The sequence below is a fragment of the Triturus cristatus genome, chromosome 3_2 (assembly GCF_964204655.1).
Source record: "Triturus cristatus chromosome 3_2, aTriCri1.1, whole genome shotgun sequence".
Classification (NCBI taxonomy): domain Eukaryota; kingdom Metazoa; phylum Chordata; class Amphibia; order Caudata; family Salamandridae; genus Triturus; species Triturus cristatus.
The window spans coordinates 1,204,876,339-1,204,902,158 of NC_140584.1; positions in this window are offsets into that span (position 1 = coordinate 1,204,876,339).

The window sequence follows — 25,820 nt, forward strand, 5'->3', positions numbered from 1 at the left end:
ACTCTTGGGTGACGATTCCAGCGGTGGGGGATGATGACACCTTTCATTCTTACACTGCCGCTGCAGTGCCGGCGAACTATACGCCGTATAGGACACAGGAAATACCAATATCTGCTTGGCAGCATCTTATTTGGTTTAATGGCGCCCTTCCCCATGTGGTTATACCGCCGAGAATGGGCCCTTTATCAATTGCAGGGGCCACTTGGCCGGTACTAGCCGGATTTACGCCTCATCCCCGTTACCTCACGGTGACGGTGGCTGAGCTGCGTGTACTACACACTGCCCTAATTACGGTGTATAGGGCGTTGGTGCAGTATGTGTCGCGCAATATGCAGGCGGGGGCGCCTGCTGTTGCGGGACAGCCTACTGATCATCACGCGGTGGTCATTAGTCCTGTTATGGTCAATTCTGTTATGGGCAAGCGCCCCCTTACTAGGGATGATTTCCCCTTTTGGCTTGCTGAGAAATTTGACCAAATAGAAGCGGTTTATCCGAATACTTCACCTGTGGAGAAACACAGGATCCTCACCATTAGTTTGCCGAAGGACTTGGTCCCACACATTGACGATTGTACAAATTGGGGCAAGGTCTTTGCAGCGACGTACGCGCAGTGCTATGGCACTCCGTCTATGTTGCAGCCGCCCTCCGTAATCAAAAGAGTTCAAGAGAACCATGGTGCGGAGTCTGCGATAGAGTTAGGGATGCGGCTCCTCAGGCAATTTGACCTGGTGGCTACCATGATAATTGGTAACCTGAAGGGTGATGCTTTGCATTTCCAGGTTCGTAATGAACTGAAACGAGTTCCTGAGGAGGACAAACCGCAGGAATTTGCGAAAATAATCGCAGAGGCATATCGGGATTTGGGTCGTAGCTCTTTAGGGGTTAAGCCTGTAATAAAGAATCCCGATCTAAAACAGCAGGGTAAGGCAGAAACGTCTGGTAAGGACGACCGGCCCTTTTTTCCTAAACAAAAATGGCAGGTTAAACAACAGGGGAAGCAGCAGCAGCAGAAACAGGGCTCTCGGCCTGCCTCTCCCGTACAGTCTAGTAGTGAACGCACTTATGATCTGCGCGATCGTGCTGCTATAAAGTCTCCTGATCGATTTCAGGTTTCTGAACAGCGCTCTCCTCGTTCTTCACAGGAAACATCGGCTACACAGTCCGGTGGCGGAGGCGGTGGCAAAGGTCGGGGTGCTCCACAACAGCGTGACCAGCCCCAACAGACTGAGGGTAAAGGCAAGCAAGACGAATTTGCACGACAAAGACCCCCGTTTCAGAAGAAGAAAGTGGCGGCTCTGACGGCAAGGTATGCCTCAGATAGTGCGGACACAGCTTCGGAACCGGACATGGGCGCTGACGCTCCTGGACAGCGCAGCGGAAATTACCATAGTCCGTCAAGCTCTGCGTCCATTTCTGGCGGTGACAGCAACTGATATATCGGTTACTGTGGAAACAGCTGACACCAGAGTGGCTCCCCCTGATAGACTTTATGAAATAGTCTTATTAATTGAGGGTGACATACAACGTACAATAAAAGGGATTTTTTGGGATAATCTGACCACCACCTATGATATCCTCCTAGCGGAGGCAGATTGGCCCCCAGCTTTCATTTTAGAGGCTCCTAGAGGGGAGGAAGTAATCCTCCCGTCCTTTGCGCACACAGTGCCTAAGGACCAAGCTGAGGTGTATGCTGGGGAGTGGGCGCTTGCGCTTGCGCCGGCGGTGTATCGCACTCAGGTGGGATGGGACAGATTGTCCCCCTGCCATGAGATTCCATTGCGGTCTATGCCCCAGCCTCAACCCCAATATCCTATGCGTCGTGAAGCGAGACCTCACGTCGCGGCAATCCTTGAACAATTGGAATATCAGGGTGTTATTGAAACATGTGTGTCCCCTATGAATAACCCTTTATTCACTGTAACGAAGCCTGACGGCTCGTACCGTTTAGTTTTGGATTACCGGCACCTAAACTCCCACTGCCGGACCTGCGCGGTACAAAATACACATAGTTCGGCTTTGGTCGACAGTCTCGTGCGTAAAAGATTTAAAACGACACTTGACATTTCCAATGGCTTTTTTAGCCATAACCTGTCCACACTGAGTAGCCAGTGGACAGCGTTTACTTCGGGCGGGAAACAAAAACAGTTTACCAGATTAGCCATGGGGTACAAAAATAGCCCTGGCGTCTTTTCTGCTCGCGTGGTTTCTCTTTTAGAAAGAATAGACCCCGAAGCATACTCATATGTTGACGATATCTATCTTACGGATGATGAGCTGATGCCACATCTGTCTCGCGTTGACAATATTATCGTGAGTTTTGCAGACTATGGCTACAAATTCAATTTTGCGAAGTCTCACATCGCAGAATATACAGTGTTGTTTTTGGGTTACGTGCTCAACAATGAAGGTAAGGGGTTAGCCCCCCACTTTCTGGAAAAGTGTGCACGCTTGAGTGCTCCTACGACACTGAAGAAATTACAATCTCTGCTGGGTTTTCTGAATTTCGGCCGTACGTATATTCCTGATTATGCCCAGCGTATCAAGCCGCTTTACGCCTTGGTACAGCCTTCATTTTCGAAGTCTAGCTGGCAGCTAGAACACTCTGCTATTTTACAGTCTTTACAGGCTGACCTTCTTGCTTCACAATACTTGCTGACACGTGATAACCGCACTAACCTGGTGATCAGAATAGTACCAGGCGCCGTGGGGTTCACGTATTTGACGTTTAATGAGGGCGACACAGTCCCCATTGCGTACAAATCCCACTTGTACACCTCTGCTGAATTACGTTTTTCCACGGTCGCAAAAGTTCTGACTGCTGTGCAGATGGCGATCCTCAAGGAACGCGCACTGTCGCATGGGAAACAGATTCTGGTTGTAACACCATATCCTGCTTTAGAGGCAGTGACAAAAGCAAGTGTACCAAATTCTAAAGCTTTGCATCCACGGTGGATACAATGGGCTACAACACTGACGTCGCCAGACGTCACTTACATCTTTGATGCCTCATTACAGACTCAAGAGTACTTGCAGTATGAATTCGTTCATCCGGCACCTCTGTCTTTGCGCCCGCTCGAAGAATACCATTGTGTCATATACACTGACGGGTCTGCGCAACCCGCAATTGGATCGAAGCACGCTTATTCAGCGGCTTGCGCAATTGTCGTAGGTACATTCGTAAATGGTGAATTCCAATCTGATGCAGTGCATACGCAGTCATTGGGTGATTGTACCGCGCAATTGGCGGAGCTCCGGGCTCTAGTGCTTGCACTGGAGTTTGCTGATCCCCGAGTCACTACTCTTATAGTGAGTGACTCCTTCTACTGTGTCCAGTCCTACAATGACAATTTACACTTCTGGTCTCAGAATGATTACCGTGACACTAAAGGTAGCACAATTAAGCATAAAACGCTTTGGGTTCGAGTGGCAGACTTTAAAGACCGTCTCCCACTCGTAAGTGTTATACACACTCTTGGTCACCAGCGGCTTGGTGTCCATGCTGTCGGCAACAGCTTAGCTGACGAGGCAGCGAAAACAGCAGTGGCTACATACTTAGTGGCAGCAGTTACAAGATCCAAAAGTAAGATTGATGATGACATCTTGGCAGCTATTGCTGCTACAGAGAAGGGAGGAGATTACCCGAAGGGTTTTCCCTCTCGGTATATTTACCATTTAAGTCCTGATAACGTCCCGTTAGTGAGGATTAACGACGTTGGTGATAGAATAATTCCCAACGCGGACTGCAGACCAGCACTGATCTTGGCTGCACATGAGGGGTTGGCGTCTGCCCACGCCGGTGTGTCAGCTACAATATCTCTGCTACAACAACGTTACTGGTGGTTTGGTTTATATAAACAAGCGCGCGCTTATGTTCTTGATTGTGACATTTGCCAACAGATTAAACCTTCTACTGTTGCGCGCCTACCACAGACACAGCTGTACATCTCTAATAAGCCATTTGGTTGTGTTTATTTAGATCACTGCGGTCCTTTTTCTTCTGATACTGCGTACAAGTACATCTTGGTTGCAGTGGATTCGTGCACACGTTTTCTATGGGTGTGGCCACAAAGGAGTGCTGACTCGCGGACTGTCATCAGGGATTTGCGTGTCTTTGTGGGAACTTTTGCGTGTGGTACCTTCCATTCTGACCAGGGCCCTGTGTTCGCCTCTAAGGCTTACAAGGAGGCTATGAAAAATTTGGGGGTCCTTGTCAAATTTTCGTCTCCCTACCGACCTGAGGGTAATAGTGTGGTGGAGCGAATGAACCGTGACTTAAAGCAATCATTGACAGCACGTGTTTTAGGCACAGGCCGGAACTGGCTAGCCCATTTGTATAACGTTCAACGTGCACTAAATAATCTCCCTAGAAGGTCTCTGGGTGGGCGGACCCCGTACATGATGCTCTTCGGAATCAGAATGTTTGTTCCAGACCTTGATGGTCTAGACATTGCGGCGTCGACCGCACCCTTGGACGTAGATGATCACTGTGCTGTTTTGCAGACTCTACAAGAAGCCAGAGACTCTCTTTCGAAAGAACATTTGCCCTCCACGTCTGAAGCTGAGGTTCAGATTCCGGTAGTCGGCTGGCTACCCCGAGTTGGTGATCTGGTCCGTGAGAAGGTGGAGAACAAGAAGGAGTTCGGCCCCTCTTATCGTGCACCAGTTCCAGTGCTTGGAGTGCAGGGTACAAGAACAGTCATTTTACCTCCACTTCCTGGTCGCAAAGAAAACAGGTACATCTCTATTGACAATGTCAAACTTCAGCGAGTGGCCGATACTTCTTAGTATGACTCCGGCAGTTTCATGCCAGACAATGCAAAGAAATTCAATGATGGTTCCTGCTTCTACCATCTTGTCTGATGTTGCAATCGAGATGCATTCAGTTACTGATCCCTTGCTGATACCACCGGCTGGTGGTTTGTCCGTTGAGACTGAGTATGCTTATCCTACACGTGGACCTTCGCCTGTTTTACAATCTACAGCACTTGGCCAGTCCCGTTTTTCCTTTGACACTGACTCTTTGCCCTCACCTCCCCCATCAAACATTGTTGTTTTTGTGAGCTGGTTTAAGAAGCATTTTTTGATAGCTCCTTGGACATACATCTGGTTGATGCTTTTTGGTATTTTTTTGTTCATGTCCATTGGATTTGTTGTAGTGTTCTTCCGTTTGGTGGATGGACATTATCTCAAAGAGAGATCGACAATTAGACTTATCAATGGAACTTTGGCCCCCCACTCCTCATCCCACATCATGAAAAGGGACCAGACTTTTGTGAATATTACTGCCTGGCCCGTCATGGATGGAATCGCATGGGATGCTGTTAAATTTCAAATTCATGGGCCTACAGAGGTCATTAATGTGCCTAATGTATTTCGTGTTTCTATGGGTGATGTAGTTAAACAGAACATACGTTCTGATGATTGGGATGTACACGCCATTGAAGCACTGTTTTCAGATTTGAAATATTATGCCGCCTTTGATGCTGAGGATTTGTATGAAAATGCGGCTAATTATGCGGAACAGTATTGTTTTCAACATTATGGCAATCACTTCTTGCATAAATCAAATTCGTTTAGAAATTTTGTAAATTTTACCCAGTGGGAACATTGTCCCACCCCCTCGTTTGGCAGTTCACACACATTAGTTGATAAGTTTACTTATTTTACTGATTTCAGTGTTTCAGCCCCGGCTTCCTTTTATTTTAAAGTTAAGCCTGAGTCTGCCTCCAAGGTTAGACTGACACACACCAAATTGCTATATTCTAAGTCCTTTATGGATGAGTTGTCAATCAAAGGTTATGATCTATGGAAGGCTACTATTGATCTTAAGTCGGTTTGGGGTTCCAAACCGTGGCAGGTTAAGGGAACTGAAGCTTTACACCGTGCCTGTCTAGTACCAAATCATATGTTGTTTTTAAATGCAACCATCTTCCAAACCACCTGTTTCGGATTGGCCACTTCTAAAAAACTAAATTCGCCTTCTGTGCCGGATCTGGGTGCTTACCCAAATTGGGATAATCACACAGATCTGTCCCTTCCTGCTTTGCAGTTATTGGTTTCCAATTCGTCCTTCAACATTTCGAAATTTAATAGTGAGGGATGGTTAATTTGGCAAAGCAGTTCTGATACCTGTCAACGTCGTTTTCTAGGACTGAAACCGGGGTATACTCAAGATCGAGTGGACCCCCGGTTTGAGTCGTCACATACAGTAACTACATACTCAGTAGGGAAATTATGTCAGTCCTGGCTGCGACATTCCACCTTGGCATCTGTCAAAGTTCATTTATCAAAGTTACATGACAAAATAGATTTGAATGATTTTGTTAAAGGTCCTGTGGGTGGCAGATCCAAGAGATGGGCGTATGCTATTTACAACGAAGTATGGAAACTGTCGCAAATTGAGGCAGCTTCAAGATTGAGAGCTATTGATCAGGCTAATATGGAAAAAGTATTAGCAGTTATTGATAACAGCATTAACACTCTTTCTTCTCGCATTTATACATTAGATAATATTGTATCTTCAATTGTTGATATTGTGCAGGATGATATGTCTGTGTTGTATCATGCAGCGGGACGGGAAGACCCCTATGATGAAGCATGACACCATGGGCCATTCTTGGTGTGTGAGGGGTATTTAAACAACACTGAGTGTGCCCTAACACGTTTAGGGACACTCACTCACCATTATCCCTTTTATTCAGTCTCCACAGTACCTCCTTTTCAAGGTGGATCCTTTTGTTTATAACTGATACTAAAGTGGAGGACGTATCCACCTTAGCGCCTACGTAGGCCCTACCTCTACACTCCCTAATCTTGTTATATTTAGCTATTTTGACAGCGTACAGCTGTGGGAGTTTTTCTCCAATATTCTTCGGGGATGGTTAAGCCATTGTACTTATTCCCCCACATAGCACTATTTAACTAGTTAGTCTCTCTGACACTACACTTCCAACACACACTCTAACTTACACAGATATATCATTTCACATTGCACAAACATGGCTGAGTCGGCAGGCCTCACTTTTGATGATGAGGAAGTTGACCGGATTCTGGCGGCTCTCAATCCTTTTGAGGGTCTGAGTAACACTGATCCGGGTCTTAATGGTTCGGACTGGGACGAGTTGGCAAACCTAAGGAGAACACAGATCAAAACTGCTCTACATGGTCTACTCATGACTGAATATCTGAGGGCGAACACAGCACCAAGGGGCTTGATCGTTCGGAATGAACCGTTCATCTTTCAGCATGACAAAACTTTCAAAAAAGATTGGTCACTGATATCGTGGCATTGCACACGGGACTGGCTTGTCCTGATTATTAAAACAGCCACCCGCCTAACCCAAGAACTCAAGATTGACATACAGAAAATTGAGGTTCAGTTGAAGAGTTATCAATCCACGGCAGTCCTCAAGAAGAGACTTGAAGAACTCAACCAAGAGATGAGTGAATACGAAATCTCACTCAAACAGAGTAAATACAAGAAACTGAAAAAAGATGTCACAGCCTTTAGTCATGAACGTGTATACCCCTATACAAGAGACGACTATGTTCAGAGCAGAACCGGTAGTGACCTGGACACAGATAGTGACCACTCAGACACTGCATCTAATGACTCCTACTCCAGTGGAACAGGTAATCCAAGGAATCAGAGGAATAGGGGCCAACAACAAAGACCTTTCAGACAAAGAGGCAGAGGCTGGGGTGGCTATCAGGGCCCACCACTATATACACAATATCCATTTTGTCCCCCACCGATGGGCATACCATTTCCACAGTGGAATCCGGCCCCCCAAGATTACAACTACTACGGTCCACCTCCTTTTTTAGGGATGCGCCATGGACAACCACGGGGAAGAAATCGGAGAGGATACCAGGTCCATTGGAACAACGACCAAGAAGACCAGACCAGAGTATCCACACGGAGCATGACAGCGGCATTCAATCAACCATCAACCAGCCGAAAGGACAGTTAGTGGTTAATCTCTCTGACGTTACACTAACGGATCCCCAAGTGGCAGCCTTAGAAAAAGGCCTCGGTTTCGTCCCCACTAATAGGGTAGACAAATTTAAACTCTGTCTAGAAATAAAAGACTTTATACGTAAGCTCAAATTGAGAACTTTCTTTGCCGACAAGACTATCTCTGACAGTCATCCTTCCGACACAGGTTTGAGACCAAAATCTACCTTTAGTCCTTTGGACTCAACTATACCCATTGAATTGTTGACCTTTGAAAAGGCCGTGATGGAAGATCTGAACACGATATTCAAGAAGGAACACCAAACTTTTCAGAACACGACGAGATCTGAAAAGGAAGCACTACAGCAGCTTGCCAATAATTTTGACATCACCATAAAACCAGCAGATAAGGGCGGAGCTATAGTCATCCAAACGACTACTAACTATGACACCGAATGCAGGAGACTCCTAGGCGACCAGCGGAATTATGAAATCCTTCCCGATGACCCCACTGAGGCAGTTCGGATACGAATAATGGGTATGGTTGAAGAAGCAATCACACATGACTGGATATCTAAAAAAGAGGCTGATTTTCTTATTCAGAAATCACCCCGTACACCCTATTTTTATACCATACCCAAAATCCATAAAAACCTCGACAATCCACCAGGACGTCCGATTGTATCGGGTATTGGCTCCATTCTTGAGCCTCTATCTAAATTTTCGGACGCTTTCCTCCGCCCATTAGTTCAAGCCACCGATACCTACCTAAAGGACACTAAAGCAGTACTACAACTCCTTGAAGGTCTCACCTTTGACCCTACTCAACATCTATTACTCGGACTAGATGTGGAGAGCTTATACACCAGTCTCCCACATAATGAGACCCTTGACATCATAGAAGAGGTTCTTTTTTCCATCACCTGGAATTACCATACACCCAGGAATTTGGTCATGGAATGCATCACCCTAGCCTTAAAGAAGAATTTCTTCCTATATCAGGATGTACACTATCTGCAAAAACACGGTACCAGTATGGGGAGTACCTTCGCGCCGAGTCTAGCGGGTCTGTACGTCCACCATCTGGAATCACAGAAAATACTCCTTCAAAGTAACCCATTCTTCAACAACATCATTCTCTGGAAACGCTATATAGATGACGTTTTTGTGATTTGGAGAGGCGATTCTGAATCAGTATCCAGTTTCATGACTTGGCTTAATGAACAGAACACGTTCCTCAAATTCACCCACACTGTCTCTAACAACAACCTGGTGTTCCTTGACCTTAACATATATGCTGAAGAAGGAAAGCTAAAATCCAGAACACATTTCAAACCGACGGCAAAGAATTGCCTGTTACTCTATGATAGTTTCCATCCGCGGCATCTGCGGGATAATCTCCCTTACGGACAATTTCTCCGTTTACGACGGAATTGTTCAGAGCTAACGGATTTCAAAACACAAGCCAAAGATCTGGAAAGGAGGCTTGTAGATCGCAACTATCCAGAACGGATAGTCAAAAGAGGACTCAAGCGTGCCAGAAATAACAATAGAGAAGCTCTTCTGGAAAACCAAACACCGAAAGAACAGGAAACCAGACCAATTTGCGTAACCACCTTCAATACCCACTCTAACCAAGTGTCTAAAATTATCAATAAGAACTGGAAGATTCTAAACTGTGGAGGTCTGGACCTCCCAAAACCAATGTTCTCCCACAAACGCGGCCGCAACTTAAGGGATATCTTGGTTCACACCAGACCACGGCTTCTTCCTGCACATCAAAATACGTGTAGTCTGTTGCCACCCATCAGAGGGCATCACCCATGTGGCACGTGCAGTACGTGCCCTCTCACAAAAAAGAGTACCCAGCTCATTTTTTCAAATGGTACGTCATGGGAACAACGCAAGTTCACGAACTGTAACAGCAAGAACGTAATATATCTCATCACCTGCCCATGTGGTATGGAATATGTTGGCATGACCACGAGACAAATAAAGGTACGAATTGGAGAACACAAGAGTAATATCCGCTGCAAGAAGAGCACAACCAGAATGGCTACCCGTTTTTTGAACATGAACCATGGTGTGGATGAAATCAAGTGGACTATCATTGAGCAACTCAACAATGATCGTGGACTCTTTGAAAAAGAACAACGTTGGGTGTTCCGTCTAGGCACTCATATAATGGGCCTGAACGACGATATACCTTGGGCACAACTGATATAACATGGAGGTATCCTTATTATACCTATCAGCAGCGTGTTGGTGCGAAAAGCCGGATTGTGTCCCTTTACCCCTAAAAAAACCCCATTGTTTGGACACAAACTCCCCCTCCCCCCAATACGGCGCAGGTATACTTGCCTATACCAGCACACCTCTTTGGTGCAATCAATAACTTTATAGACTCATTTCTTAACTAGCGATCAGTGTCAGTAACAGGCCATGCGCAGCAATATTTTAATTACCAGCTCAGTGTAAACATCTTTCTTACACTGATTTCGAGCTCAGCATTGATCCTGCCTACGCACCCTAAATATTAGAGAAGCATTAGGTTCATCAGCACACCTCCCTTCATTTCCCCCGTGGTGTGTTACCTCTTTAAATCATTTTCATTTGATGTACCGGATTAGCAGCGGGCCATTTGTATCCTTCATGAATTATTTAACAACTTAAGATAAATAGTCTTTTAATAATTATGAGCTCAGCATTATTCTGCCATAAGCACCGTTATTAAGAATTTCATTTTTCTTAGGTATAGCGTTTACACGCTGGTGCATTTACATTGTTCCTGCCGACATCTCCTCACTGTTAATATTCTACGAGGAGCTGTATATCCACTTCCGTACCACAATGCACGCAGTCTAGTCTTCTTTTAAACCCTGATCCGGAAGCACCTCAATACACCGCGCCGCCACCAGCTGAAACCATTTTCCGAGCCAATCACGAGCTTTATAAGCATTCCTCCCGCCCTGGTTCCATCACACAGCGGAACCGCGGGAGGGATAGACTCGTAGCTGAGATTTTCAGCCAGGGCACGTAAGTACGGAGCCACAGCTCCGGTTTGCAGACGTCGCCCGGCACTTCTGTCAACGGAGGTAACAACTTGACCCCTTGTTTTATTTTCTCTCACCATTAGAATTGAGGCTCCATTGCGATCCCACCCGTTCTAGGTTCATGAGGCATTATCCTCATTTACATATAAGTATGCTTTTCCTTTTTCAACCACGTTTTCTCACTTGAAATGCTAATAACTTTTCACGATTAGGTATAGAGTGTGTGTTTTCTGTTCTGTAGTGTCTTGTACTGTCCTTCCTTTTACAGGTCACTGCACCCCTTCCAGATAACGTTAATATTACAGCTGAAGCACGCAATCTAAGTCACATTGCGTAGTTTTTCTGTTTTTTTGTATCTACAGGTACTACGATCTCCTACTAAGGAACTTTATTTAGTCTTCCATTTTTCCCTTGTTTTGCAGATTCACATACATACGATTAGGTATTGTATATACATGCACCATTTACTGCATCTGTCTCACTTTTGTATATAACTAAGCACATGCTCCTATTTGGGAGGGATCTTTTTTCCTGTCCTGATGAAGATGCTCCGCATCGAAACATGTTGACCCACAAGGAGTAACCACACATTACGTAGGCAAACTCCGCACTTTTGTTTTTAATAGCTCCAGCCCTCTTGGGACTAATTAAAGTTGTTTTCAGTCTCCTTGGGCCAGTTGCTTTTTAACACACACATATTCACAACCACAATAGACCCTCCCTTTACACCACACATAGTACTTCATCAAAAGTGCTCCCACATAGTCGTAGGTCGCAGCACGCCCCGTCCCGCAGCGGGACGGGAAGACCCCTATGATGAAGCATGACACCATGGGCCATTCTTGGTGTGTGAGGGGTATTTAAACAACACTGAGTGTGCCCTAACACGTTTAGGGACACTCACTCACCATTATCCCTTTTATTCAGTCTCCACAGTACCTCCTTTTCAAGGTGGATCCTTTTGTTTATAACTCAAACGTATCATGGTCAAAACCAGTTGCGTTCTGTTATGCAGTTTGCATGGACATTACAAACATTGAAGGCAGGGAAGGTCCCTTGGGACTATCTGAATACAACATCGTTATTTCTACCCTTTAACCTTACTGACAAACAGCAGTTCATGTCCATGAAAGATGCTACATATTCCCTGCTCCATATTGAGAAATTGGAGCCGTTACCTTTTTCTGTTGCGGAAGTCGATTCCGCTGTGTGGCTCTTACACGGATTGATAAGTCTACCGTTTGCGCTTTTTAAGTTTACCTCTTGTATGAAACACTATGCTCTGGGTAGATACGAACAGCTGGGTACCGCTTTCATACATGAAGTCTGGTCCCTCCCCTTTACGTATAGATGTACAAGGGACGGTACTGAGGTTTATCTGAAGGGTGAAGAATGTACAACGTCACCTGATCATTCTGTTGTGTGTAGGCACATTCAATTGCACGGTGCTTGTAATGTACACGCTCTGAACTTGGCCTGCGTCCTCAAAGGTATCCCGGTACCAGTGATTACGCCATCTTTCACGCTGCTTGCAAACGGTAGTTATTTAATTTTGAATAATGAAGCTTGCTGCGGGATGTTAGTAGGGATCCCGTATATAGTAACTGTAACACAGAGGGTTGTCTGCTGCAATAACGTCCTGTTTCCACCCCCGCATGGGAGGCTGGATGCTTCTATCTGGCCTTCAATTCCAACCTTGAAAGCAGAGTTCAACAAAATGAGCAGAATAAGAGCGCTATTGTCCCAAAAGGAGGTGCCATTGACTTCCTCCCGGGAAACATTTGTCCTTCACGTAGCAAATACGCGCACCGAGGTACAGGCGCTTTTGAATACTGACCTCCCCCTGCATTTTGGTGCTTTGATCCAAACAATTTTCAATGCCTCGTCTACGACTGGCCTGGCTCATTTTTTTAAACTTGTGGGCTCGGGCCTCGTGTCCTCTTTCCAAACTATTTTTGGTGTGATTCCGGCATTTTTTCATTCTATTTTCTCCAGCGTCTTTGGAGGTGTCCCGTTAATTCTGGCTCTAGTGGCAGGTGTGCTACTTTTACTTTTCATCTTGCGGAATGGCTGCTCTTTCTGTGCCACACGTCAGCCTGTCCCGTCTGCAGCTTCTTCGTGACAGGATGCTTGATTACTATGGTGTCCTGCCGTTGGCGACTTTGAGCCTGGCATATGGATTATCCTTCCGGTATTCCTACTTCACCTGTGTGCAACCTGTCTTCCACTGCCTAGATTGTCCCTTTGAATGGCCTATGGATTTGTGTTTAACCAACATGGTGTCTCCGGACCCGGATTTTGATCGGCTGATGAGGCCCTTAGTGTCTCACGAGTCTGCCTGTTCTGGAGTTCAGATTATGGCCTGCGGTGCGGCACATGGTATCCTGGGTAATTGGGACATCGTGAGAGCGGCTTATGACTTCTTGAATATGAGTTACTTGGAAGTACATGCTGGTTGCCCTCTGATGGTGCTAGAGGCTCCGCTGGTAGAAGAACACGTATGTTCCTTTTCTTTACTTAACTGGATGGCTGAAACCTTCAGTGGCCGTGCCAATGATTTTCTGCTGGAAGCAGTGGCCACATATGCTGCATATACTTTTATGGATTAAGTGAACTTGGTCCACAGTGTTTTCCTCACTTGTCTTGAACTGGCCCTGTACGTCTGCACTTCTGCCCGGTGAGGCGTTTTTTCATTTTTTCACCTCCCCGATTCCAGTTTGAATTTTTTTTTTGTTGTTTTTCCTCTCTATTTTTGAGGTTTTTTCCTGTTCGAACTTTGCCTGAACTGACCAGTTCCTTTTTCGATTGGATACGCCTTGTTCTGCTCTGTCGCGCTTGAACTCTGCGTTCTCTCTCTTTTCTTGCATACTAAGTAGTGCTTCGATCAAGGGGGCATGTAGTAAGGACTCCCTTAATACGTACATACATTGTTAAGTTAGCATAACCACGTTGGAAGTTGGAAAGCCATCTTGCTGCTTTTGCACACGACACTGCATTTACATGTTATTGCTTAAACGAACTGCTGACTCGAGTTTTGCCTCACACGAGAGCAATCTGTTGTTACCATCCCGAGCTCTGCGAAGCGACCTTGGTCTGCACACGATGTGACAAACAGTCTGAGTTGTTAGACAATGCATGTTTTCCACTCTAGGTTGATCGACCCACTATTTAGCCATAACACACGAGCAGCTGCACATACCTGAAAGTTGGTGCTTTTAATATCACGGACATCATGTTTATTATTCAGACCGAAGACGAGCCTTCCTGCGAGAAGTCTCCTGATGCTCCTGTGATGTGATTTCACTAAGCTGATCTTTGAGGTATGGGGTCCCCTATTCAAGCCTGAGAGACCTTCTGTTAGTCTAATAATAATATTAGCCTCCTAGTAAAGGGAAAGTGGTAGTATCCACTGTCATTATAACATGATCATCCCTTTTATATTCTATGGTATTGTAACTATGTTGATGGTTTTGATTTTAATCATTTGTCTGCTTGTATTAGCCAAAGTACTGCATATTAGGACACGTGGTCTATAAAAATAAACTCTTTTTATTTTCACCGTGTCTCTGTTGATTCTTGTTGTGGACTGATGTGAGAATAATATACGAACAGGTATTTCCGATTCCCACCATTCCTGAGTATGTACTGAGTCGCGTGTTCTGGGTTGTCTTTTCATTGGGACCTCCGAGCTAAATCTCGGATAACGAATGGGACACTTATGCTAGCCGGATACTGGGTTCTGGGTTCTGAGGTGAGTTTCTGGTACACCACAACTCACTGAGGTCCTGGGGTTCTACGCATAGTTCTGTGTATAAGCAGAATCCCTGCAACAAGGTCATGTCAGTCAAAAATCCACGGGGGAGTTTAGAAAGGATGGGGGAACCTGTCCTGATGGTGCATGCTGGCCACCGGTTCGGTTGGGCGTAGACTTGTTTGGCTGGACCTGGGAGAAGCCCGGTATCAGCATGCTGTAGGTAAAAAGGCCTACCGGGAGCCATGCGCAGTTGCGCAGAGCAAAGAGGTCTTGGCTTCTTCATGCATGGTCTTATACACGCCTAGTCAACAGGGTGCCTGGAGGGAGATGGGGTGCACCTCTCTAGTTTAGGCATGGACCTTTTCCTACTGGACCTAGGGGAAGCTTTGGCTGCAGCAGGTTGTAAGTAAATAGGTCTACCTTGGTGGGGGGCCCTGGTAGTGACGGTGGCCACTCCCAAGGCTGTGGAAGAGTTACAGGGCAATCCAGGGTCTGCACATACCAAGGGGTACATCATGCAGCAGCACCACGGGGTGCTAAGCCAGGATACCCAGGGATGTTTTAGCGTTGTCCCCTGGAAGAACGACGGCGCCCCGTTAGCCAACAGGCGGTTGTGGGTCTGAGCAACCGGGGGCTGCCATGTATGCTCCGCCCACCCCTCACTGGGGGGGGGGGGACGTGTGAAGCAAGTGGACTGGGGGTCCACGGATGGGAGGGGTGGCCCCTCCCAATATTTGGTATACACCATTTGGCGTTGCCATGTAACTCTAGGCTTATCAGACGGGCAGGCGGCATAGGGGCTGGCCTGCCCTGGGATCGCCCGTAAGATAACCCACCATGTTTGCATATTGGTTATGCTAATAAACCTGCAGCAATATTTATCCACTTACAATACAGTGTTGTGTGTTTTATTTATGTACTTATGTGTTTTGTGATAACTGTTGCCGATATTGGCACTATGAGCTTAGCAGCAAAGGAGCTTGAAAAAGAGGCAGCTGAACCCAGCCCACCCCTCAGGGGCCTTTGCTTCTTCTGTTCACTTTAGACAAAGTCCAGGAACAGCAACAAGACCTCTAAAGCGGCATTTCCAATTAATAAGCCAGCTTGAGCCACAAAAAGAGGTCGCACAAAGACAGCACTTTCACAGGACAGAAGCTCCCCACTGAGCAGGAAAAGAAACGTAGGGAGGCGAACCCTCCAACAAGTCTACAGGAAAGAGACAGACCTCACACCGAGACAACGGCTTCTATCGCACAGCCCGGACAAACCTTGACGTCTACAAGTGCATTGCACCAGACTTTACGTTTCACACACGCCGCGGTATGACTGACAGTTCTCATCTCCCCTGTGGTGTTGGACTGTGTGCGGCTGCCCAACTTGTATGCATTAGATGTGCCATCCACTGACCTCCGGGCTGGCAGACTGAGGCTCGCAGGAAGTTCCTGTATTATTCATTTTTTACATCTCATATTAACAACATTGAAACATAATATTTCCAATTAGCACACCTGTCCAACGATTTTAAGTACATCTCTGGTTGTGTCATTTTTCGCTTTTATGATTTTAAATGATATCGAAAAAAAGTACATTTTGTTCTGTACTGCTGAATAGAGCTGTGGGAGTGTCTCTCTGTGCCTATGTACTAGAGCTGTGGGAGCGTGTCGGTGTGCCCATGTACTAGAGCTGTGGGAATGTGTCTGTGTGCCCATGTACTAGAGCTGTGGGAGTGTCTCTCTGTGCCTATTTACTAGAGCTGTGGGAGTGTGTCTCTGTGCTCATGTACTAGAGCTGTGGGAGTGTCTCTCATTGCCCATGTTCTAGAGCTGTGGGAGTGTGTCTGGGTGCCCATGTACTAGAGCTGTGGGAGTGTCTGTGTGCCTATGTACTAGAGCTGTGGGAGTGTGTCTGTGCGCCTATGTACTAGAGCTGTGGGAGTGTGTCTGTGCGCCCATGTACTATAGCTGTGGGAGTGAGTCTGTGTGCCCATGGACTAGAGCTGTGGGAGTGTCTCTCTGTGCCCATGGACTAGAGCTGTGGGAGTGTCTCTGTGTGTCCACGGACTAGAGCTGTGGGAGTGTGTCTGTGCGCCCATGTACTAGAGCTGTGGGAGTGTCTCTCTGTGCCCATGGACTAGAGCTGTGGGAGCGTGTCTGTGTGCCCATGTACTAGAGCTGTGGGAGTGTCTCTCTGTGCCTATGTACCAGAGCTGTGGGAGCGTGTCGGTGTGCCCATGTACTAGAGCTGTGGGAATGTGTCTGTGTGCCCATGTACTAGAGCTGTGGGAGTGTCTCTCTGTGCCTATTTACTAGAGCTGTGGGAGTGTGTCTCTGTGCTCATGTACTAGAGCTGTGGGAGTGTCTCTCATTGCCCATGTTCTAGAGCTGTGGGAGTGTGTCTGGGTGCCCATGTACTAGAGCTGTGGGAGTGTCTGTGTGCCTATGTACTAGAGCTGTGGGAGTGTGTCTGTGCGCCCATGTACTAGAGCTGTGGGAGTGTCTCTCTGTGCCCATGGACTAGAGCTGTGGGAGCGTGTCTGTGTGCCCATGTACTAGAGCTGTGGGAGTGTCTCTCTGTGCCTATGTACCAGAGCTGTGGGAGTGTGTCTCTGTGCTCATGTACTAGAGCTGTGGGAGCGTGTCGGTGTGCCTATGTACTAGAGCTGTGGGAGTGTGTCTCTGTGCTCATGTACTAGAGCTCTGGGAGTGTCTCTCTGTGCCTATGTACTAAAGCTGTGGGAGTGTGTCTCTGTGCTCACGTACTAGAGCTGTGGGAGTGTCTCTCTGTGCCCATGTACTAGAGCTGTGGGAGTGTCTCTTTGTGCCTATGTACTAGAGATGTGGGAGTGTGTCCCTGTGCTCATGTACTAGAGCTGTGGGAGTGTGTCCGTGTGCCCATGGACTAGAGCTGTGGCAGTGTGTCTGTGCACCCATGTACTAGAGCTGTGGGAGTGTGTCTGTGTGCCCATGTACTAGAGCTGTGGGAGTGTCTCTCTGTGCCTATGTACTAGAGCTGTGGGAGTGTCTCTCGTTGCCCATGTTCTAGAGGTGTGGGAGTGTGTCTGGGTGCCCATGTACTAGAGCCGTGGGAGTGTCTGTGTGCCTATGTACTAGAGCTGTGGGAGTGTGTCTGTGTGCCTATGTACTAGAGCTGTGGGAGTGTGTCTGTGTGCCTATGTACTAGAGCTGTGGGAGTGTGTCTGTGCGCCCATGTACTATAGCTGTGGGAGTGAGTCTGTGTGCCCATGGACTAGAGCTGTGGGAGTGAGTCTGAGCGCCCATGTACTAGAGCTGTGGGAGTGTCTCTCTGTGCCCATGGACTAGAGCTGTGGGAGTGTCTCTGTGTGTCCACAGACTAGAGCTGTGGGAGTGTGTCTGTGCGCCCATGTACTAGAGCTGTGGGAATGTCTCTCTGTGCCCATGGACTAGAGCTGTGGGAGCGTGTCTGTGTGCCCATGTACTAGAGCTGTGGGAGTGTCTCTCTGTGCCTATGTACTAGAGCTGTGGGAGTGTGTCTCTGTGCTCATGTACTACAGCTGTGGGAGCGTGTCGGTGTGCCTATGTACTAGAGCTGTGGGAGTGTGTCTCTGTGCTCATCTACTAGAGCTGTGGGAGTGTCTCTCTGTGCCTATGTACTAGAGCTGTGGGAGTGTGTCTCTGTGCCTATGTACTAGAGCTGTGGGAGTGTGTCTCTGTGCCCATGTACTAGAGCTGTGGGAGTGTCGCTCTGTGCCCATGTACTAGAGCTGTGGGAGTGTCTCTCTGTGCCTATGTACTAGAGCTGTGGGAGTGTGTCCCTGTGCTCATGTACTAGAGCTGTGGGAGTGTGTCTGTGTGCCCATGGACTAGAGCTGTGGCAGTGTGTCTGTGCGCCCATGTACTAGAGCTGTGGGAGTGTGTGTGTGCCCATGGACTAGAGCTGTGGCAGTGTGTCTGTGCGCCCATGTACTAGAGCTGTGGGAGTGTCTCTCTGTGCCTATGTACTAGAGCTGTGGGAGTGTGTCCCTGTGCTCATGTAGTAGAGCTGTGGGAGTGTGTCTGTGTGCCCATGGACTAGAGCTGTGGCATTGTGTCTGTGCGCCCATGTACTAGAGCTGTGGGAGTGTGTCTGTGTGCCCATGGACTAGAGCTGTGGCAGTGTGTCTGTGCGCCCATGTACTAGAGCTGTGGGAGTGTCTCTCTGTGCCTATGTACTAGAGCTGTGGGAGTGTGTCTCTGTGCTCATGTTCTAGAGCTGTGGGAGTGTGTCTGGGTGCCCATGTACTAGATCTATGGGAGCGTGTCTGTGTGCCCATGTACTAGAGCTGTGGGGGTGTGTCTGTGTGCCCATGTACTAGAGCTGTGGGAGTGTCTCTCATTGCCCATGTACTAGAGCTGTGGGAGTGTGTCGGGGTGCCCATGTACTAGAGCTGTGGGAGTGTGTCTGGGTGCCCATGTACTAGAGCTGTGAGAGTGTGTCGTTGTGCCCATGTACTAGAGCTGTGGGAGTGTGTCTGTGCGCCCATGTACTAGAGCTGTGGGAGTGTGTCTGTGTGCCCATGTACTAGAGCTGTGGGAGTGTCTCTCATTGCCCATGTACTAGAGCTGTGGGAGTGTGTCAGTGTGCCCGTGTACTAAAGCTGTGGGAGTGTGTCTGTGCCCATGTACTAGAGCTGTGGGAGTGTGTCTGTGCACCCATGTACTAGAACAGTGGGAGCGTATCTTTCTGAACTCATGGACAAACATTAGCGATGTGGTAGTGTGTGTGTGTCTTTGTGTCCCCAGGCACTACAGCTGCAGGATTGTGTATTTTTGTCCCTACACACTAGAGCTGCGGGAGTGTGTTTTCTGAACTCACACACATTAAAACTGCACGGGACGTCTTTGTGTACCCACCCTAAATCTCTGGGAGTGTGTCTTTCTGTTTCCACACAGTGTAGGAGTGTGTCTTTTTGTCCCTACACACACCAGCTGTGGGGGTGTATCTGTGACTCCAGACATTAGAGCTGTAGTAGTCTGTCTTTGTGTACTCACACACACTAGAACTGCGGGGGTGTCTTTGTGTACCCACACTAGAGCTGTGGGAGTGTGCCTTTGGATCCCAGACATTAGAGCCATGGTAGTGTGTCTTTGTGTACTCCCCCCCCCCCCCCCCCACACCCACACACACTAGAACTGTGAGGGTGGCTTTGTGTACCTACACACACTAGAGTTGCGGGGTGTCTTTGTGCACTCACACACATACTAGAGCTGTGGTTGTGTGTCCATTGTAGCTTTAGGATTGCTCCTATAAACCCATCAAAAGACACCAGCCTCCGAACATGAGCCATGAAAATAAAGACTTGGGTTACAAAATATGATGTGAAAGCAGAGTAAACAGCGCCATCTAGTGGGCGCCGTTGGCGGCACATGCGGCTTGGATTGCAAACCATGGTGTAGTTAGTGTGCACTGCCTGGATTGGAGCAGCATGGTATGTTAATGCTGTGAATGATATGTGCTTTATGCTAACTCGATTTTAACATGACATAGGTTTCATTACGGACACCTGGCTTAAACCTCCCTCCACCCCTGCCATTGCCTTGGCTATCCCAGAGGGTTATCGGATATTTAGACAGGACAGAATAGGCAAAGTGGGTGGGGGTATAGCCTTAATCTATAAAGAGGAGTTAACAGTTACCATACTAGATCAGACAGGGACAGAAGCATTTGCATGTCTTGTCTTTAGATTGGACCTCTCCGCACGCTGCAGCTGGAAAGGCGCCTTGGTCTATAGACCGCCTGGTTCAGTATTAGATTTCACCAGTCAGTTGCAAGATTTCATTTCTCCTTATATAATTGCCTCACATAAATTTCTTCTGCTTGGAGATTTTAATATCCATAGCGATGATGTTTCTAACCAAGATGCAAGATTATGCCTGCAAGATTTGGCGGTTTATGGATTGGTTAAAATCAATTCTGCTCCTACCCATATTGCAGGTCATACCTTGGATCTTATTCTTGCCAATTCACAGGACATTAAATGTGGTGAGACTTACCCGCTTATTTGGTCCGATCATTCATTAATAAACTTTCAACTTTTTAGTCCTATTGATCATATTCCTGCTGCAACTACTACTCCAGCCACTCGACTGTATAGACCTTGGCACAAACTGACTCCTAATCATATTTCCTTGCGCTTCTCGATGTGGGATAGGGATACTATGCGTTGTGATGTTAATCAGCTACTCCAACTTTTTAATTTTATTGTGATTAATTTACTTGACAAAGTAGTCCCTTTGAAACCTCTCACTCATTCTCCTAAAAACACCTCTACTGGCTGGTATTCGTCTGTCTTACGTGAGGAGAAAAGCTCTTGCAAGAAGCTAGAGCGCGTATGGCGACGTTCGCATAATGAGCAAGCTAAGTCTATCTATAAGGCTGCAATAGCTAATTATCACAGTAATGTTAAAAAGGCTCGTAAAATGCATATTGCGTCTATATTGGAGCATTCAGGTAATAATTCCAGAATGCTTTTCCAAATTATCGGCCCGACTGAGACTTATTCAACTGAAGATTTTACACAGAGTCTACATCTCTTGCACGAGACTCCACGCGATGGGGAGGGCGGACACGACACTCTGTAGGAGGGGGTGTGGTGACACGGGTACCTTCTTCCATGTGTTGTGGGGCTGCCCCAAAATTCAGAGGTACTGGCGAAAAGTAGTGCGGTGCATGGAGGAGGTGTGGGAGGTGGAACTCCGCCCTGAGGCTAAGAGGTGCCTCCTCAATATATGGGAGCCATCGGACCTGACACCGAAGGGGAGACTCTGGGTGACGCTTGGGCAAGTGGTAGCGAAGAGGAACGTAGCTAGGCTCTGGGGAAGTCCTACGCCACCCAGGCTGTCAGACTGGAACACTGATATGGACTGGTGTATGCTGCAGGAAAAGACTGTTTACGTGGCGAGAGGGTGCCCACGTAAGTGGGTCGAGGTGTGGTCCAAGTGGAATGAGTACAGGGGGGGCATTTGTGAGCCTCCCACTGTCGCAATAGAGGACCCCGGGGAGGTGTAAATCCTGCTGCTCTTGTTGCTGCGTTGCTCAGGGGAAGGCATGAAGGTAACCTACCAAGACATGCATTACAGAGGGGGTGCTGAGTGTTGACCGTAGTTGGGGGGGGGGAGGAAGGGGGAGGGGGGAGTTTGATTGTTATACCTCTTTACGCCCGGCGGGGCACTGTGCTCATGATATATAGTGGTGACACACAAAAATGAGACCTTCAACTTCCTTCACTACAGCAGGATACGCTTGCATCCGTTAACGCCGCCGTACCCCTGGGTTGACGGCACAAGGCTGTGTAGCATATTACCTCCAAAGTATAACCTTCGCGGCCGGCCCGTTGGGTTGTAGGCTCTAAAGCTGTGTACAGTGTAACTCTGAATAAAGGTCTTTCAAAAAAAACAAAAAAAAATAAAAATAAAAAAAATAAAATCAGACACCCAGGTCCCCGTATCCAAGAAGTCAGTAGGGATGGAATCCAATAACCAAATCGAAAGGTTCCCATTCACCGGCATCTGGCCCAGGACCAATGTTTCCTTTATGGTGTGTAGTCCCAACTGCGGCTCCAAATAGTTAGAAGCCTCTGCCAAATGGAGGCCCCTTTTTCAGTTCTGAAATGAAGCTGTCCTCAGTAGTGGGAACCAGGCTTCTCGTGCGCCTGGGATGGTGGAAAAAAAACCCTACAAACTCCATAGCGCACACACAAAGTACCGATAAGCAGCTAGGTGTTCTCATGGCGTTGAGTCAGTTGGGGGGATCATCAGCGTGACCAGGCATCACGGAATTGCTGAGGCAGACTCCTCTCATCATCACCTGGCAGACTTTGGCAAAAGTTTTTGGTCAAAGCTCCGGGTTCTTCACGTTTTTATGTTCCCAATACTGTTTTTCCTATTTTTCGATTACTGAGGTCAGACCACTGTGCCATACACCTCCAAAATAGTGACAGAAGCATACCAGTTCGTTAGGAGATCCTAGCCACATACCAGGGACAGGAGGCCCGAATGCACTGAAAAGAATCAGGATGGGGTCTGAGGGAGAGGAGGGTGTCTGGGTGAGGGGGGATCCCCAATGTCCATAGCAGCTCCAGATGAAGGTAGGACGCCGGATGCACTCACCCCCATATCAGGCTTAGCGGCTAACAGATACTCCAAGCCTTGCATGCACATCCAGAAAAAGCTGTAGGCCCTGACCTCGGATACCATGGAGTGTATAGGCAGGGTATAAAGGGGGGCCACTGGGTAGACACCGGACGCCTCATGATAAATAAGGTAATAGATCACGCGAGACTTAGAGAAAACACCCAAAAACAAATAAATCATCCCAAAGTTAGCCCAACAAGAAGCTTCCAGAAAAGGTGTAGTAGAAATATCTGGTGCTACAAGGGAGAGTAACGTTGCACACCACATGCTGGGAAATGAGAGCTACATACACATGTGATCTCAGGGCATATTGCAACCACAAACAATACTCAATTGTGACACGCTCCCTCATCGCACATTCCAGTGCACATGTAGGCTGAAAGGCGCAACCCACACTGACGGCACCTCCATGCACACACCAGGTGAGACACATTCTTAGAAAGCCAGTTATGCCCATTGAGCCCCCACTAAAACATGTTGCGATCCATCCCTATGTTCATGAGACATCCCCATAAATATGTTGCACCAATTTAAGCATCCAGTTGGGTATGGAAGGGCGGGGCTCAATGGCTCGTAAAAGAGATTAATCTGTCTGGTAATCAATAACCACCCTAAATTTCCCCTAAAAGATACCCCGACAGGGGCCACCTTCCAGTGCCTCTTCAAAATCGCAACTTGTGGAGAACACACCCAAAGGGGAAAATACAGGAGTCCCGATAAACCATTGATTACAGCACACATGTAATGTTTCTGAATTAACAAATGAATGGAGTTCTTATCCATACCGTCCAACCACAGAATATCCAAGTGCACCACAACTCAGCTAACGTATTAAACACTGGACAAGAAGTGGACAAGCCAAGACTTTGACCTAACACCACAAACCTTTTGTTTGAACTGATAAGGGAAACCACAGTCACTGGAGGACCATAGGTGCCTCCCTGGGATCCCATGCCAACATCTAAATTGTCAAATGAGAAGTTAAGTGTGATTGAATTATTATGTACCCTCTGTCTATTATGGGTGATACCCCACTTATTCTCCATTGAGGAACTGCGTAGTCAAATGGAGTCTGTTCAAAAATCACACCACTTGTGTAGGGATCTCTCTCGTGTCACCTACAATTACACTAAGCCAAGCACTAGTATTCCACATGCACTACACAGTGCCCTTTTGCACAGCACATGGTATCAGCACATGACCGCAGTGGGCTTCCAAACATCAACCAAGTCATGTTACGTTTGTTCATGATTTTGAAAGCAGTAGCCACAGACAGACTGTACTTATCTCAAAAGGTCACCCCCGAAAAAGAAAAATACCTTTTTCACTTATATTTATGCTGAATGAGGGCAAAAAATCAAACCCAACAAGGTAGAACCCCACAGGGTAGTAGTGAATTTGACACGATATGAAACCAACCTCTTCACTGAACCCAATGATATCCAAACCGAGCTGGATACAATGTGCAGAAAGGGCAGGAGACTGTCTGGCCCTGGGAAGATATTCTTGGAGGAGGCAAAAATCCCACTCAATGCACAAACACGTCTGCTCCCACATCCATTTATGGTACAAGGGTGGGCCTTGGCGTATCTGGGGCAGTCTTCTTTAACAACAAGTGGTCCCCGGCATGGAGTTCCTGTGTAGGGCTGTCCAGCTCGAGGATAAAAAGGGGAATGAGTCACATGGGAGAGGGCTGAAGTAGAGCATGACCACCCGATGTCAGGAAATATGGGATACCGAGGAGTGGATGCACTTGACTAGAAGGGAAGGAGCAACCCCTAATTGTACGGAAACGTACACTGTATTCCTTCTGTTTCAGAGATAAAGGAACGCTCCCACTGGGCACGAATGCTAACCGCGGCACGATTATGTACATACTGGATATGCAATGGGACACCTCTACACTGATGGATTACTACTGGCAGTGCGGCGAGTTTGCCTGTACTCAGCTCATCCCCAGATGGTGCAGACTTTGTTCCCTAGTCGCCATACACACACTAACCCAGGTCATTCCCAGAGAAAAACGATCTGACTTGTACCAGCACCCGTTAAGGAAGAAGACAACTTTGCTGCTTCAAGCTTGTGAGAAGACAACTGCAGAATATTTTGGCTGGGCTATGTACAAGGAAATTCCAGAAGAATTCAGGCTGTTTTCAGACACACAAGTATCAGCTCGGGGGCTATACCCTTCTTTACTGTACAGACAAAAGCAAATACCCACTGGTAACACATAACCAGGTGGGAGATGCTTAAAATGATAAACAGCACTGAGAACAGCCTTAATTCGATCAATAAAGAACTGACAGCAATCTGCCTCATCGTGAAACAGCACTGATATGTGTTAGACTTAATGATTGTGATGGAGGGAGGGGTGTGTGCCAAGATGGGTGCGTCCTGCTGCACGTTTATCCTAGGGAATGATATGGACAACAGAACATTGCCTCTTGCCATTCAAGCACTGCACCACTTACAAAGAGACGTGCGTGAAGAGGGAGGTGTCCCTGAGCGGAAGTGGTTTTTTTTTTTTTTTTTTTTGTTTTTTTTTTTTAAAAAGTTTTTATTGAGCAACAATTCGGTCACAAGTATGGGCCTACAACCACCCGGGCCGGCCGCTAGGTACATAAGGAAATATACACATATCAAAGTTGCAATCCGTTCCCAGGGCACTGCCCCGCAGTGGCTCAAGATAGTTCTCGAAGAACAGCAAGCGTCAGTCCAACAGTAACAGAAACAAAAGAAAAAACAATAAAAACAAAAGGCGAGTTACGAGGGATACCAGTGCGGTGCAGGCTCCCCCCGGGAAACTCCAGTCAGAACATTTGAGCAATCCGCGAAAGAGAGGAGTACCGGGAGGCCGGGGACGGAGGGGGGGGGGGAAAGGGGGGTCAAGGAAGATGAACGTCCCT